The sequence below is a fragment of the Leptinotarsa decemlineata genome, unplaced genomic scaffold (assembly GCF_025532065.1).
Source record: "Leptinotarsa decemlineata unplaced genomic scaffold, Ldec_3_MD MMD2_tig00026336_RagTag_RagTag, whole genome shotgun sequence".
Taxonomy (NCBI): Eukaryota; Metazoa; Arthropoda; class Insecta; order Coleoptera; family Chrysomelidae; genus Leptinotarsa; species Leptinotarsa decemlineata.
Window position 1 is genome coordinate 12,014,638 of NW_027412692.1, and position 15,614 is coordinate 12,030,251.

The 15,614-nt window shown below is 35.8% G+C and overlaps 1 protein-coding gene and 1 long non-coding RNA gene across 2 annotated transcripts in view; both read right to left on the reverse strand.

Moving 5' to 3' along the window:
• The window catches only part of Hers (Histone gene-specific Epigenetic Repressor in late S phase), a 266,285-nt gene that overhangs the window by 55,849 nt on the left and 194,822 nt on the right, over positions 1-15,614 (reverse strand). The window lies entirely within an intron of this gene.
• LOC141485759 (uncharacterized) lies at positions 10,614-14,336 on the reverse strand. The gene is made up of 2 exons (XR_012467428.1): positions 10,925-14,336; positions 10,614-10,865 (listed from the first exon to the last, which is right to left on the reverse strand). It is a non-coding gene; the product is annotated as an uncharacterized lncRNA (long non-coding RNA).

Sequence of the window (15,614 nt, forward strand, 5' to 3'; positions counted from 1 at the left end):
TCATCTGACGAAACAGTGTTTTCCTGTAATCAAAAAAAAATGGTTTTCGGAAGCTGTGAAAGCTTTTTGAGGTTGTGAAAATAACTGTCCACGCGATTTTTTTGTCATATAGAAACGAAAAGTTGTTTTATCTCACTGTATATCACATGGCGATCATTCTTAACAATTTTTCTCATGATATTCTTGTTTTCAAAATAATGAACGATTTTGGGTTCAATTACGGACCCGTTTTTCTTGAGACCTGAACTTTCCAAATCTAACTTGTACTATAATAATAATAATAAATAAGCAGGGATGGCCACTAACACCCTTGGCCTTTGGTGAGTTGCGACACCACTTACCTGAGCAACTGGTGCAAAACCGGACCGGCAGCCCAGGCGCACCCGGGAAGGAGAACTCCATTCTCCCTCCGGTGCCGGCCGTGGGCTAACCACCCACCATAATCGACCCGCTCGGATGGGTCAGAGGCAAGGTGGTGGGGCCCATAACGATGATTTGCCTACCGACGACAACCCTGGCAACGACAACGGACGCTTTGAGTGGACGCATGAGCTAAGAGATAGCCTTATGCGTTGCTACGAGAGTAGTGAGCCTGCCCGAAGAGGGTACATGGCGAGATTGCATGCTCTGTGGTGTGAAACACATCCGGAGCATGCCGCCTGTTCCGCCCAAAACCTTAGGGATTACGTATCTTATCTTCGGCGCCAGGGCTATTTAGCTCCTTCCCAGCCTGCTAACGACGTGGTAGAAGTGACAGTTCTACCACCCGTTGGCACAGCTGGAGAGGAGACTTGCACAATACCACCAATGGAGACGACAATCAGAACACGCAGGGCGCTCCACAGAATTAGGCCCCTGAAGCCACAAGAACTGGCTTGTTTGGATGCGGAGGTTCATAGTGTTCTAACAGAAGAGGCTGACATCTGGCAAATCAACACCGCCGTGGAGTCCAATCGGTTTCCGAATCGGAAGGACGAAATCCCGGCCTTGCGGTTCCTAAGATTGAACGGCGTGTACACAAGCTGGAGGCTAAGATCACGTCGGCGAGACAACACGCGTCTCGTATCCTATGTGTGACGGATTACAGGGCGGTCAATAGGCCTTTCACGCCCGCAGTGCGGCGAATAGCCGCCAAACTACGACGTTCGGATCCCCTTCTCTGCATGGTCCGTGACCATGAGAGAGCAGGAATTGGAGCATTTCTTTTTAGGGCAGCTGCCCGAGCAGCTGAAGAACTCGGTATAGTTTTCGACACTGAACGAGGTGACCACAACTCTGTCACCGAGTTGGAACCCGTTCAGCAAAAAGCTCAGATAAAAGCCGCAGAGATCACCTTACTTCTGCGGAAACACAAGGATAAGCCAATGCATGGGGTCTTCTTCAATAACATTGGAGGCCTTGGCTTATCAAAGCGCCTGACGTTCACTTTTCTAAGGTCGAGTGGGCTGAAGTCGGAAACTGAGGGGTTCATCATGGCTTGCCAGGATGGTGTCTTCAACACCTTAGTTTACCGCAGTCGCGTGATGGGTATAGAGGTTCCTGACACAAGGTGCAGGGCCTGCAGCGAGGCGCCCGAGACCCTAATGCACTTGCTATCAGCATGTCCAGCATAATAATAAACACACCCATTTTATTACACCAGAAAATCAAATATGTATATCCAAACAAAAATATAAACAAAAATCTTATACAAACTGAATTGAAATATGCATATTTCAGAATCTTATAGAACTCTTGCAAATTATAATAGGATGTATCAGCCAAAAATGTTTTTACTCTAATTCTGAACATTTTGTTGGTCAAATTTGCCTGTCTTATATCTGAGGGCAAGTGAATAAACATCTTGACCCTATTGCAGTGTTTCCCAAACTTTTCGAATTCACGGCTCCCTTATGTTTTTTGAAGGTTATCGCGGCGCCCCGAACGTAAAGATTACACTAGATATTTAATTAATAAATGTAGGTAGGTGGCTGTCTGAACGGATTGCATTTTGCAATTACCGATATTATCATATTATCAGAGGATTTTTATCAATAGGTACCGACGTATTACTTTTACTCAGTTATCTATGTTGTAAAACGTTGTACCTTGAGACTCACCCGTGGCCCACGACGCCCCAGTAAAGGTTCCACGGCGCCCCAGGGCGCCGCGGCGCACACTTTGAGAAACACTGCCCTATTGTAATGAATAGAATTCCTGACATTCCTGACAAAATTTGTTAAAGGAATTGGAAATTTCAACACGGTGGAACGGGTGCTATAAGGATGACATGAAGCCTCAAATAGAGAGATATTTTTGTAAATGAGGCAAACCGATTCCAAAATGAACAAAACAATCATTGTTTGCTCAAAAAATTTGTATCTGCACGAATCACGAGGTTTAATCTTACACATATACCTGGTAGCCCGTTTCTGCAGTACAAGTAGGTAAACTTCAAGTATCAAGTGTTTTTCATGTGTTGTTTCATTAGTAGAAAATTGACACCGTTTTATAAAACATATAAAACTGTTGAAGACATTATTTGTGCTTGAAAATTGATATTTTTACTGCAAATGAAATTTTTTTGACGAATATATAGTCTATTAGTAGCAAAATTCAAGCGGAAAAAATTATTGATAATACAAAAATTGACTCTGTCGACGTATCAATTTTCTAGTTAAAAACTTAACTCAATTTGTTCCTAATAATATAATCTTTTATCTATGTACTTTCCAGCTGTAAATATCACTGTATGTGCGGTATTTCATATTTTCAACTCATCTAATGTCAGTATTCCGAAATGCTTTTATTTTTAAAATGGTGACATTCTCTAATACAACTTGGTATCAATTACAAGCATTTTAACGTATTTTAGCTACTATGTTACCCCTATAAAACTGTTGAGAAACACTAAATATTTAATATTACGACAGAGTCGCACTACTTTCAAAGCTTTAGGGTATATATATACATGGTGCTCCACTCAAATCGATCGGTTTTACTCATTAATAACCTTTTCAAGTTTGTAGCAAGAAAAACATTGAAGAACTAGGTTACGTGGGTCTTCGTCTAAACAAACCACTTTTCTTAATTTTTTCCAATAGCCAATAACACGACATTATTAGGTATACAGTTATTGGGACGCTAGTCAAATTAAACTGGGATATTACTTATACTTTATTACAAGACCTCTAATAAGGACTGAAGTGACATCTGATTTGACAGATTCAGCTCTAACAAGATGGCCGTTTTCAATTGTCAAAACTCGAAAGTCCTTGTTGGAAAACCCTTTACCTATGTTATCGTACTCGTATTTTTAATATATTTCTTCAGCTACTGCGGGAAAAAAAGAGCTATGTAGAAATGCCAAACCGGCGCAGAGCAGTCGAAGTAAAACAAGAACTATCCATAGATTACGAATGCCTCTTAATGATCCACCGTCTTGAGAACAAGACATGCGTGATCTGCATAATAAGACGACGGTCTTCACTGAGTTACTTCTGATCGCTATCACAAACCGCCTGTACTAACTCAACGACTTTTTGCGTTGTCCGTCACTCGAATCATGCGCTCAAGAAGTGAAATGTATAGGAATATGTGGGACTGCCGATACGATATAAAGAACGACGCAATTTGACACACTATCCGTGTCATGCGAGATAGATCTTTATCGAATGCCGGTCGATCCGGTTCGAAGGACCATATTATAGAGAATAGCGTGAAAACATAGTAATCAAATGATTGAAATGGAAATGGGTATTTTTTAGAATTGGTTGGTTTGTGGAAAAAAAGCTTTTGGGCTTTTACTTAAAGTAATCAAGTTCAAAATGAACTCTTTGGAAGTTTCCCAGGATTTTTTGTATAGAGTTAAAGGAGTGAAAGCCAAAAAACCTCGTAAAACATTTTTGCCAAGTACTGAATGAGTTTCAAACATTGTGGAAAGTGAATGGAAAATAGGTGGATCTATTGAGACGTGAGACTGAATTCATAAAACAAATTAGGAGCTTTAAAATACTATATTAGAAGATTTGATGAAAATAAAAACCATAAAAACAAATCTGTAATGATGAAAGAAGTGAAATACATAAATGCATTAAAATATGTACGTTTTACAAAAAATAAGGTGAATGTTGAAACTTACACCAAGAGTTCTTGCCACGTGGTCCTTATGCGCCGCTTGCGAAAAGCAATACGAAGAAAACGTCCGGTATTGTTGAAAACAATTAACGGCTTTTCCATCACGATAATGCACTTGCTCACTGGTGATTGCTTGTTCGTGATTTTTTTGGCCAAAAATCACATCGTGATCATGCCTCAGCCACCGTATTCACCAGATTTGACCACCTGCGACTTTTTTCTATCCCCAAGATTGTAGAGACCCATGAAAGGACGGCTCTACGTGACGATTGAGGGAATGAAAATAGAATCGCTGATTTTCTTGAAAATCGAATTTTTTTGAAAATACCAAAAAGTGGACATCAGAATTGCTTCGAGGATTGGAAAAAACCCTAGCACAAATATATTATATCTGACAGAAATGATTTCGACAAATTCTTCACCCGGGGTGATCGATTCTTGTCAGATTCCCGCACGGGTGCAATGCTGATACTAAATATCATATAAACGCATGCTACTATACTATAGGGCGAAGCGCGGCCTTCGACGCGCTATTTATAGGCACGCGCTGCCGGCTTCTCGGCCGGTACCGCCACAACCACTATATCTCTGGATTTTAAATCAGTAATATCTTCGAAAGTATTTCTTTAAATTACATGTTAGCATTAACGGCCATATTGATCTATAATAAATGCAGAATGTATTTGAGGTACTTAATTGGATAAGGATTGATGCTGTTTTTGCTAAAAATCGCTTCGTAAATAAGCCATTATTTATCAAGGATAAAAATGGCTGTTGTGGATTAAGAGATAGACTTATTCCATCGCAGACTTTTTTCTTTTTAAGGTGTACAATACCTACTGTAGTATCTACATTGTTTGATATATCTCGTAGTTTTCAGCCAGCGTTTGCAATATAAGCTCAAAAAAAATATGTTTATTATTTACATCACAATAGAAACCTCCAAAATTGTCAATGTTTCTCTACTAGGTATATTATGCATGTTATATGTATACATATAAACCCCCCCTTTTGAATCTTTCTATCTATTAAAAAAACCCGCATCCAAATCCGTTGTGTAGTTTCAAAGATCTAAGCATAGGGACAGATTTATAGGTATGTCGGGACTGGTGATAGGTTAATTATATTATTCAGCGTACCCAACGATAAAATTTATCAACGCAAAATACAATGACAAACATAACACGAAAAAAGAAAATTACAGGGTTACCTCAAGGAACTAACGCGAAGTCTTTTCTCGATCAACAAGGAGACTGTAGAGCGGATTTAGTTCTCGGCGGAAACCCGGCAATAGTTGCCGGCCGAAATCTCAGAACAGTAATGAATGCCTCGGCTAAGAAACGTCTTTGACGTCACCTTCGAATGATCATCACTGACAATATGGTTGGGGTCATAAATATAGTCGAAAAGGGTCAACCACTTGTGCCCGAATTCTTTGTCTAAATCCATAAAAATGTTAACATAAGAGTACCTACTCGAAACATCCCAAGTGAGGCCTGTCGTTCTAAATATCATCTGTTTTTCGGCAATAAACTATCGTTTCCAGAGAACAGAGCACTTTAATGATATGCGGTAATAAAAATACAAAAATGCTTAGTGAAAATCAAGATAAAAAAATTAACATGAAAAACCCAAGCAGATGGATATTTTGTACGACAGCTCGATGATAGAGTTATGAAATGTTAATTTCCTAGCGAGAATTTATAATACAAAAATAAAAATCAATAACGGCATAAAATGTTTTCTAAAGTAAGTAGTTTTAGTACCCTACAGGTACTTAGCGGTGACACATATATTTTCAAAAATTGTAAAATGGTTTTCATATACCTACCTAAATATACCAGCAATCAGCAAAAAGTACACACCTGATATACAGAGTGGTTCAACGAAAAGTATTCACCTTGCTTTTCTCCTTTTTTTGTAACTTAACGCAAAAATGCTCGGACAGGTCAATTTTGCTTTTGAGGAGGACACATTTAAGATGTATTTTTCTACCTGTGCCTTCAACCCCCTAGCGAGGGTGAGTAACAACCCTAAAATTTTAAATGGAAAGTGGGGTCGAGTGATATATCATTTGAAAGGGCACAAAATTATCTTTCCAATGATACCTAATTTGTTGTATTTCACTCAAACATGTAAGTATTATGAAGAAAAACAACTACAACCCAGTACTTTGAAATGTGTAATTGACTTAGTAAAATCCTACTTCAGCAAGTGCTGCAAATGTGACCCTTTTGCTTCCATATTATAATACAGATTTTGTTCAAATCTATTCCTAACATTCTTTAGCATATCAGGTGTTATACTTCTGCACTCTGCTGTAATTTGTTGGCGAAGGTCTTCTATGGACTCGGGCTGCGTAGCAAAACATTTATTTTTCAAGTGTCCCCAAAGGAAAAAGTCTAAAGGCGATAAATCAGGTGACCTGGCAGGCCATTCGATGGGGCCTCTCCTTCCAATCCATCGTTCAGGAAACCGGTCATCTAAAAACTCTCTTACCGGAGCAACATAATGAGGAGGTGCTCCATCTTGCTGGAAATGAAGCCGATCATCATTATGATTTTGGTCATTTTCAATTATTTCTGTTATGAGAGGATCAATTGTATCTTCAAGCATGTTCAGGTAGACCTCACCAGTTAAATTCTCAGGAATAAAAAGTGGCCCTACGATATGACTACCTAATATGCCACACCAGACATTGATTTCTTGAGGGTACTGGGTATGGACCTCTCGGAATAAGTGTGGGTTACTGTCATCCCAGTAACGGCAGTTATACCTATTCACAGCTCCATTCAAAAAAAATGTACTCTCATCGGAAAAGCACGTGTTGAATGATAGGTGCGGATCATCAATTAGTAGCTGGCTCAGTTGTTCACAAAATTGCAGCCTCCTATCAGGATCATCTTCATTGAGTTCCTGTACTAATTAAATTTTGTACGGATGAAATTTATAGGCTTTTAATATCCGTATTATGGACGAACGAGACACCGTCCGAAAACCGTTAACTTTACAGAAAAATGCAAGAGATATTTTTTGTAGATAATCATATGAGGAATAATTTTTATAATGACCTTTTGTGACCTCCGAGCCATAGGTCGCGAGATATTCCCGAAAAACTGGTTTTCGTGACCTTTTGACCCTTATAACTTTTTTAGCCGGCACGATATCAATGTCGATTTTTAACATCTTCATTAAATCGCGATAATGAAGGCGTATACCAAAAATCAGCTAAGTAAGAATTTTTCCGCAGATAAAACCTTAAATGACTGGACTATAAATATTATTACCAAAACCAGTCTACTCCATTACTTCTTCTACAAGTGTGTTCAATATCTAGATTATTTGACAATCAATATACGTTGAATACTCCAGCATATACCATTTGGTAATGAAAACTGCATAAAGATTCAGACAAATAGAAATAAACATCAAGACTAAAAATAAAATATGCAATATTTTTGTCTGTGAGTGTATATACCTAATAGAAAGGTATAATTACCAATTGGAAAACAATTCAACTCAGTCATCAATTAGAAAAGCTTTGTACCTACATTGCAATAATACATTCGTATCATTTTACACGTCATCGAATTTTTCCCACATCGAATTTCTGAAAGACCCAGGTATTTATACATATTACGAGACGAGACACCGACTTCGGTCGGCCATTACGATTTTCTCGATCGGCCAGAAGGAGCGTGAGGGGGTCCCGCTCCGCCCCCCACTCATTTAACCGACAGCTGTTCACTACTGCCGCTCTAGCGGACAGAACGGCAAACAAACGGTACAATCTTTGGTACTCGTGTCCTCAACAGCGTTGCCACGTGTGAAATATTTTACCTAGTTCCAAGAAACACTGCCGGCGATGCTTATTACTTATTAGGCATGTTTCTGTAAACCATTTCTTGTTTTCTAAGAACAATGATGAGGAATTGTCTGGATTTGACTGCTTCAACTGTGCGATGCGAGGCGGGATAATAGAGAGAAACGTCGAATTATGTTTCCATGAGTATACCAAAATTACCATTTGAACCTGAATGATCTAACAACCGGGTAGCATTCAACAGAAATTGAACTAATTCATTGTTGTAACTTTTGCAAACACAGGCAGAGGTACATATTGACTTTTTGTACATATCGTCAACGTCAACTAATACAGGGTATCCTTGGACTTCTTTTTATCATCTCGAGAATATATATATGGGGTCAAAATATCACTAGTACTTCATATCCGTGTTAGGAATCACATGTTAGAAGGTAAGACCTCGTTAGTTCTTAGCTCGCACAAGTTTCTCACCTTCTGAGAGTTGTCGTTCGTATGAGGGCGACATCTGATTAACGGAAAAATAGATATTAAACAGATTTTTTTAAACAGATATGAATTTGGTTCCTAAAACCCTGAGTTACCAAGTTACGGGTCCTCAAAGTTACTAAATGAAACATGTTTTTCATTGATAACTTTTTAAGTGAATTTTTTTCAAAATCAACCAAATTTTGGTGATTGACTAAACAAAAATTGCTTTGGAGTCATTTGTTGTGCTACAAAGGATTTTAGGAACCAAATTTATATGAAGTACCTACTGGTGATATTTTGTCCCCATCTATACATTCCTAAGAGGAAAAGCTGAAGTCCAGGGACACCCTGTATGAATATATATATAGCTCAGATGATGACTTATTATTATTAAAAAATGTGAATGAAGGCCCCACCGATGTTCACATTTTTAAATCACATTTCTATCTTAAATCCCACCAGGAATCAAATTCTACAGTTGATTAAAATTATAAAAATTCAATTTTTTTTGGATTCAGTAGATTTTCAGCAGGGGGAAGTAAAATTATATACCAAACTGAAACTTACTTATGAAATTCAAACATTAACATTTACATGTACTTTTACAATGTACTACAATGAAATTTTATTAGTAAATTTACATTTTTTGTGTAATTTCATACAGTGATTTTCACATTATTGAAATTTCAATACGATAATTCCATTAAAACTCACATAACTATACGACAGGTATTAGGAGTTTATTGAGTAAATTCACATAAATTATCATGTAATGAAATTTACATCAAGTGTGTATTATACCGAATTGAATGTAAAAGTACATAATATAACGTTGACAACTAATTGTCAACGTTCCTTATTTAATTTTACATTTTTCTTTTTACTGTGTTCAAAGTTACTTCTTTGCATGATCTGCACATCTTTATAGACAGTTTATATTGAAATTTATTGCATTCTTCTTTTCTTTGGAAGATCATAACATTTTTTTGTAGAAAGATGGGGAAGTAGAAAGCCAAAAACTATCATTCCCAAGTTATTCGTGCTTTTACCAACTGTGCTTTTACCACTTATATATTCCATACAAACAATGAGCAGACAATGAAATTTCATTTTAATGAAGAGTCCGAAGAGGCCGAAAATTATGAGAAATTCAGAAAAGTGAAGAAATTTGTTTCAGAGAGAAAATCGGAGTGTAATTCATCCAATGACAAGAAGGTGCGCTACAGCAGTAAATTTTTGATTAACTCTCCATTGTCGACGTACCTATATAATCAGCTTGTAGGAACAAATATTGAGAAAGTAGCTCTCACCGAGAAACTGCTTTCACATTTATGTAAATCGGTACGAGTATTTCATATTTGCTTCTTGCTCGTCATTATAACCCAGTCATAGTGATTGAAACAAAATATCAAGATATCCGAAAATGAGAATATAATCAACACAAATAATAGAAGTGTAGCTGAATCACGCAAGTGTCTCAGTTGAAAAACTAACATTCCAGTCACACTGTTAACGTTTCATAAAATTAATTTATGTCCGAATAAAATAAGTAAAAGAAAATATTATGTGAAATGGTTTCGCATTGAAAGAATAGAATGATTATGTAGACAATGTACTAAAAAATAAAAAATATTTCGAAAGGTCCTAGGTAGCAGTCATCCACTACTCTTCTCTCCACTACTCTACTACTCCACTACTCATCTACGGTATCGATTAGATAAAAAATAATAAAATCGTTGAGCGTAGTAATTCGCCATTTTGTAGCTGCGGACATCTTGAGTTCGTATCTTTTTCAAAGTGTACTACTATTCTACTACGAAAAAAACTGTAATCCGCCATTTTGTAGCTACGTCCGGCCTGCTTGGATTTACAATGATATAGAATTTATCAATTGTATTGTCATCAAAACTATATGTGTGTATCAAATATCAGATCAATCTGTCAAGAGGAATTATTAAAACCGGGTGAGGAGTTTGTCCAAATTTAGGCTACTATTTACTTTCTCAATCATAACTTTGTTAAAATAAATATAATTAACTTCAACTAGGAGTAAATTGCACGTTTAAAAGATTTTATTTCTGACCGGGATATTATAAGCTTATATCGTCATAGTTACGCTATCAATAAAGAGGGTCATAACTCCCTTGGGACATTATAGATTTTATAATTCCCTCTACCTTTCACAAGTAAAAATAAATAGAAATGAAAACTGAACCATATTTTATTTATTCACGTCATTACAAATAATAAATGTACAATTTTGAAATGTTCCCTGAAAATTACTTCCACCACTGGAAACAATTTCAGACTTTTTCGGCTTATAACTCTTACTCTTCCGTTTCAAAAAAGCCTGTAGTTCATTGAACTTGGTGATATCTCGTTTCTCATGTATAGTCACCATCGATTTTAGCATTGACCATTTAGTCCATAAAGAATTCGGACTATACGTTTCTGACTGAAACGAATAAACACAATTACTACCAAATCTACCGAAAAACATAGAAAATTCCTTACCAGTTCTTGAAAATATGCCAGAAATACAGTTTCAGTGACATCTTTTGGCATAACATTTTTCCGTGTCAGCCAGTCCAGATATATCTTGTATTCTTTTTGGTATACGGCTTCACTTTTCGATGGAATTAATGATTATCTTGCTTGTTCAGCTTTTTTCAAAATATCCTCCATTATATTTGGGGTAGAAAACACGTTTTCACCGCAAACACAGCTTGATAACAAAGTTCTGTTTATAAACAAGTAACATAGCAACAACCTAGCAACAAGAAAACTCTACTATAATCAACGGTACCTGATTCAAATTTACCGGGAAGGTAATGAATTGGTACATTTTTCCGTTTCAAAAATGAACAAAATTTTATTGAAATCGGTCAGAAATAAAATTATCTATGTACCACGGGAATTAATGAGCCTTAATAACCTCAGGCAATTGCTGTCCCTCGGGCCAGAGGCCCTCGGGACACAAACTTTGCCATCGGTAATTAAGGCCCTCCTAATTCCCTTGATACATAAATAACTATTATTTAAGTTCATTATATTGAAAAATTACAAAATAAATCTAGTTTGAAGATTTTCATCAAAACAAATTATACGTCAAAATCTCATATTTTGAAGTGTGACTGGGAAAACATAAACAAAGCCTAACGACATGAATTGCCTTCTTCATGTCCACTTCATTTCAGTTCTTCCTTTTATTCTAAGGTGTGTACTTGGGTTTTTTCCTCGGCATTCTGGAATGTAAACGGTGAGAATAAGAAATATTGAATAGATGGCCCACTGGTAGCCTGAATTTGGACCTTTACTATGGCGTCGGTTTGAGGTTAGTTATACACTAACAAGTAAGAGGAGAGGTAAGAACTATATTTATGTTTAAACCTTGATATATTTATAATCAAACTCATTTGTAAGAATGCTCCTGTCATATACCTAGACTATGTAATAAAATGAAGAAAAAGTATCTGCAAAAGTTTTCAGATAGTCAAATTTAAAGAATATTTCACTACGCTTATACGTGTCACGGAACATAACTATTCCTCTAACTGAGCAATGGAAACAACCTTGAACATTGTTTACATTCTCTCCGCTAGGTTCCAGCACCTACTTGTATACTGAATATCACGCTGACCAGAATTTAGATCATATCCCAAATTTTGGACCTTCTCCTCTAATAATAATAAATGAAAATGATATTATTAAATAAATTATATTCATATAGAATAAGAGAAAATGCGTTTGACTGGATATATTCTTTCACCAGAAACAGGAATCAATTTGTTAAGTGACGTTTTGACCATTGGAGTACCTCAAGGATCAGTGTTGGGACCGCTATTATTCATATTATATTGTAATGATGTTGGGGCCGCGGTTGCTGAGAATACTTGCATTATGTGTTCAGATGACACACCACTTCTAATTTCCGAAAAAGACGACACAATTTTGTGTGGGAAAGCTCTTCATTGGTTCCAAATGTATTTATTGACAAAAAAAAGTTTATACGAATTTTAACAGGCGTTAATCAGAGAACCTCATGCAGATATTTATACAAACTGTTGAAAATTCTAACGTTCCCGGATATTTTCATTTTTGAAATGTGTGTATTATTCATACACATCAATAGGTTTGAATATGATCGCATGCCATCTTACCATAATGTAAATACAAGTGCAATGATTTTCACATAAATCCCGTCAAATATTATATAACCGCTAACACACCATCTTACTTGGGGCTAAAACTTTATAAGAAACTGTCCGAATCATTGAAAACTACCGATAGAATTCAGGTTTCTAAATCCACCCTTAAAAGGATTTTATTAGATGATAATTTTTTTACCATAGATGAATTTATCAATCAATCAATAAAGCTGGCGTTGAATGAAGTTGATATGTTTGTCCACCATTATATGTCTATGACTCTTTCCTATTTTGTATGTTTGGTTTAATTTTATTCAAGTTGATTTAATTATTTTATGTATGTACAAAATGCTATTTGACCTAAATTCTGTAGAACTTTCTAAGTTCTACAGGATTAATAAACTGATTTGATTTGTTTAAGAATATTTTTGATGTAGCAGGAATTGAAAAATCGCATCAAACTTTTATTTGAAAAACTTCTCAGACCTTAAAAAATTAAAATCAATGTGTACTGAGAAAAATGACTTGGTAAACTTCTCAGAAGCGAGCAGTTGTATAACACCTGCATCCCGAACTCTTCATAAATTATACTCGTAGAAACTGCATTATTATTGAATGAAATATGTTCTTGAATCATGTTCATCATTAACAAATATATTTTTAGCAATGCCTTGTTGGACACACATTGCTATTGAATACTAATTCTGAGTAAAACCCAAACTTTATTGCTCATACAAGATAATGAGTCTCCTAACTGGAAACACAGATGCACGTAGGGTTGGTTCCTGTTGGTGAAGCCGTACATATGTTTAGACTCTAAAGGTATCAAAGAAATTTGTTGGACATATCGTGGATGAATATTTAGGTATGCAAAAGTATGAAACCTAGATATGAGATCTATGTTTTTGTAGAAAAAGAAATAAAGGAACTGAATTCAGAATTGAACTCTTAATACACAGTTGTTTATGTTCAGAAGTTACTTTCAGATACAAAATGGAATAAAAAGTCCCCTCCAAACAACTACTTTCATATAAATACGTAAGAAAAAATACTATAAGAAACAATTGGGATATAATATTTCACTTGCATGGCGTACTTCGGAGTTTCGGAGGTAGACACTTGTCTTATTTCGTAATCAGCACTATTTTGGATAATAATGCAAGACGAGGCGCCCATTTAATTCATAGCATTAGGACTCTTCATGTCACAGACGTGTTAAATTTAATTATGTTACGATAAAAGTACGTATAGACATGCAAACGCGTATTTGATTCTTTCTCGAGAAATAATCCCTTCTGAAAATATAACCCTTTATGTGAGACCCACTTTGATATTTTTTCAATTAATAGTGCGTTGTTTGATGATTCACATGCTTGTAATAAGTCTGAAGACTTGTGGGAAAAAGCTATCGTTTGACCGATTTACTTCTTTGTTCATTGAGGGGATTCCTCAATTGCGAAATAGTTACATACAGAACATCAACACGCCAAACTTTACAGAGGAATGTTGAAATATGACCTGACTATAAAACATTTAACTACCTAACTTATGATTACTTTCTAAATGGTTAATTTAACAAATTTGTTTCGTGCTTTGGTGCATGTAGTAGACTCGTTTATGTTGTGACCATAAAAGTCTTGTATCATTTAGTAAATCTCTGTTTTATTATCTGCGATTCCCGTCGGCTCTTTCTCAGAACTGATTAGACGCTCATGATGTTTTCATCTCCTTATCAAGAACACGTACTAAAGCGAAGGAGTGGAAAAACGTAATAATAATATTAATAATAAATATGCTTTATTGTCCAAAGAGAAACTCTTATTGACAAAGCTTTGGTGAACATTGCTTTTTTGAGAAAAAAAAAACATAGTATAAAGTACATGAAATCAGAGTAAAAGCTAGTAGATTAATAAAAATATCTAGAGCCCTACCATAAAAATATAAAATAAAATTTTGAATGTCATTTTCTGAAAAATATCGGTTATATACAATATAACATACCTACACGAGTATACACACATATATACATATATAAATACACACACATATATACACACACATATATACATACAAACACAAAAATAATTTTGAAAATGCCAAAATAATGTATGAAAACACAAATATATGTATAAAATATAAAAGGTATCGTCATTAAAATCTTGCACACTATAATAGGGCCTCTATATAAGAAAATTCTTAATTGATTTTCGAAAGTCAGTACAGTTTACTACGCATTTCAGGTAGTTAGAAAGTTAAAGTAGAGTTAGCTATGGGAAGACTTAAATTTAGGATCTGGCGTGAGGTGTAATGAGAAACAATTGAAGGAAGTTCTGTTCTATGTTTATGCACTAAACAAACTGTTTCTAAAATGAATAGAGGATAGAGTGATAAAATTTTGTTTGCGATAAACAAAGGCCAACAAAAATTTCGCCGCCTAGCTCTACAGAGAAATCTTAAAGACCTTTTCTGCAGAATAAAAATCGACTCGAGTTGAGTTTGATTACTTACCCCCCCGAAAGGGATCCCATATCATAGATGTGATTCTACTAATGAATAATAGACAGTTTCAGCTGCAGTTAGTCCTAGTTCGTTAGAAGTTATTTTCACAGCATAACATCCAGATGAAAGTTTTTTGTGGTCCTCAAACCCAAGAAATTTGTTGCATGACGTATTCTCAATAACATTTTGTTTATCTAAAAACTCATTTCAGTTCATGGATGAAAAGCGAGTACAGTTTGTCAAATCCAGGAAGAGACTTGAAACTTTTCTCTCTCCCTCTTTCTTGCTCTCATAGTCTTCTAAGGAACGCACATCTAGTAGGCGGAACCACAAGGGAATTCAGAAAGCTCTTCCTACATTTGACGAGCTGTAAATATCAGTCAATCTATAACCTCAACACGTGAATCTTGAAAGTGATATTTTTACTGCAAAAAACGTCTAAGATACTATGGTGTTCAATTTCTCTGTACCATTGAAAAATTGAAAGTGTCAGTTATTAACTGCTTATTCACTTTTTCAACGGTTCAAAAAATGAACAGCATAGCCCTTCAGCATTT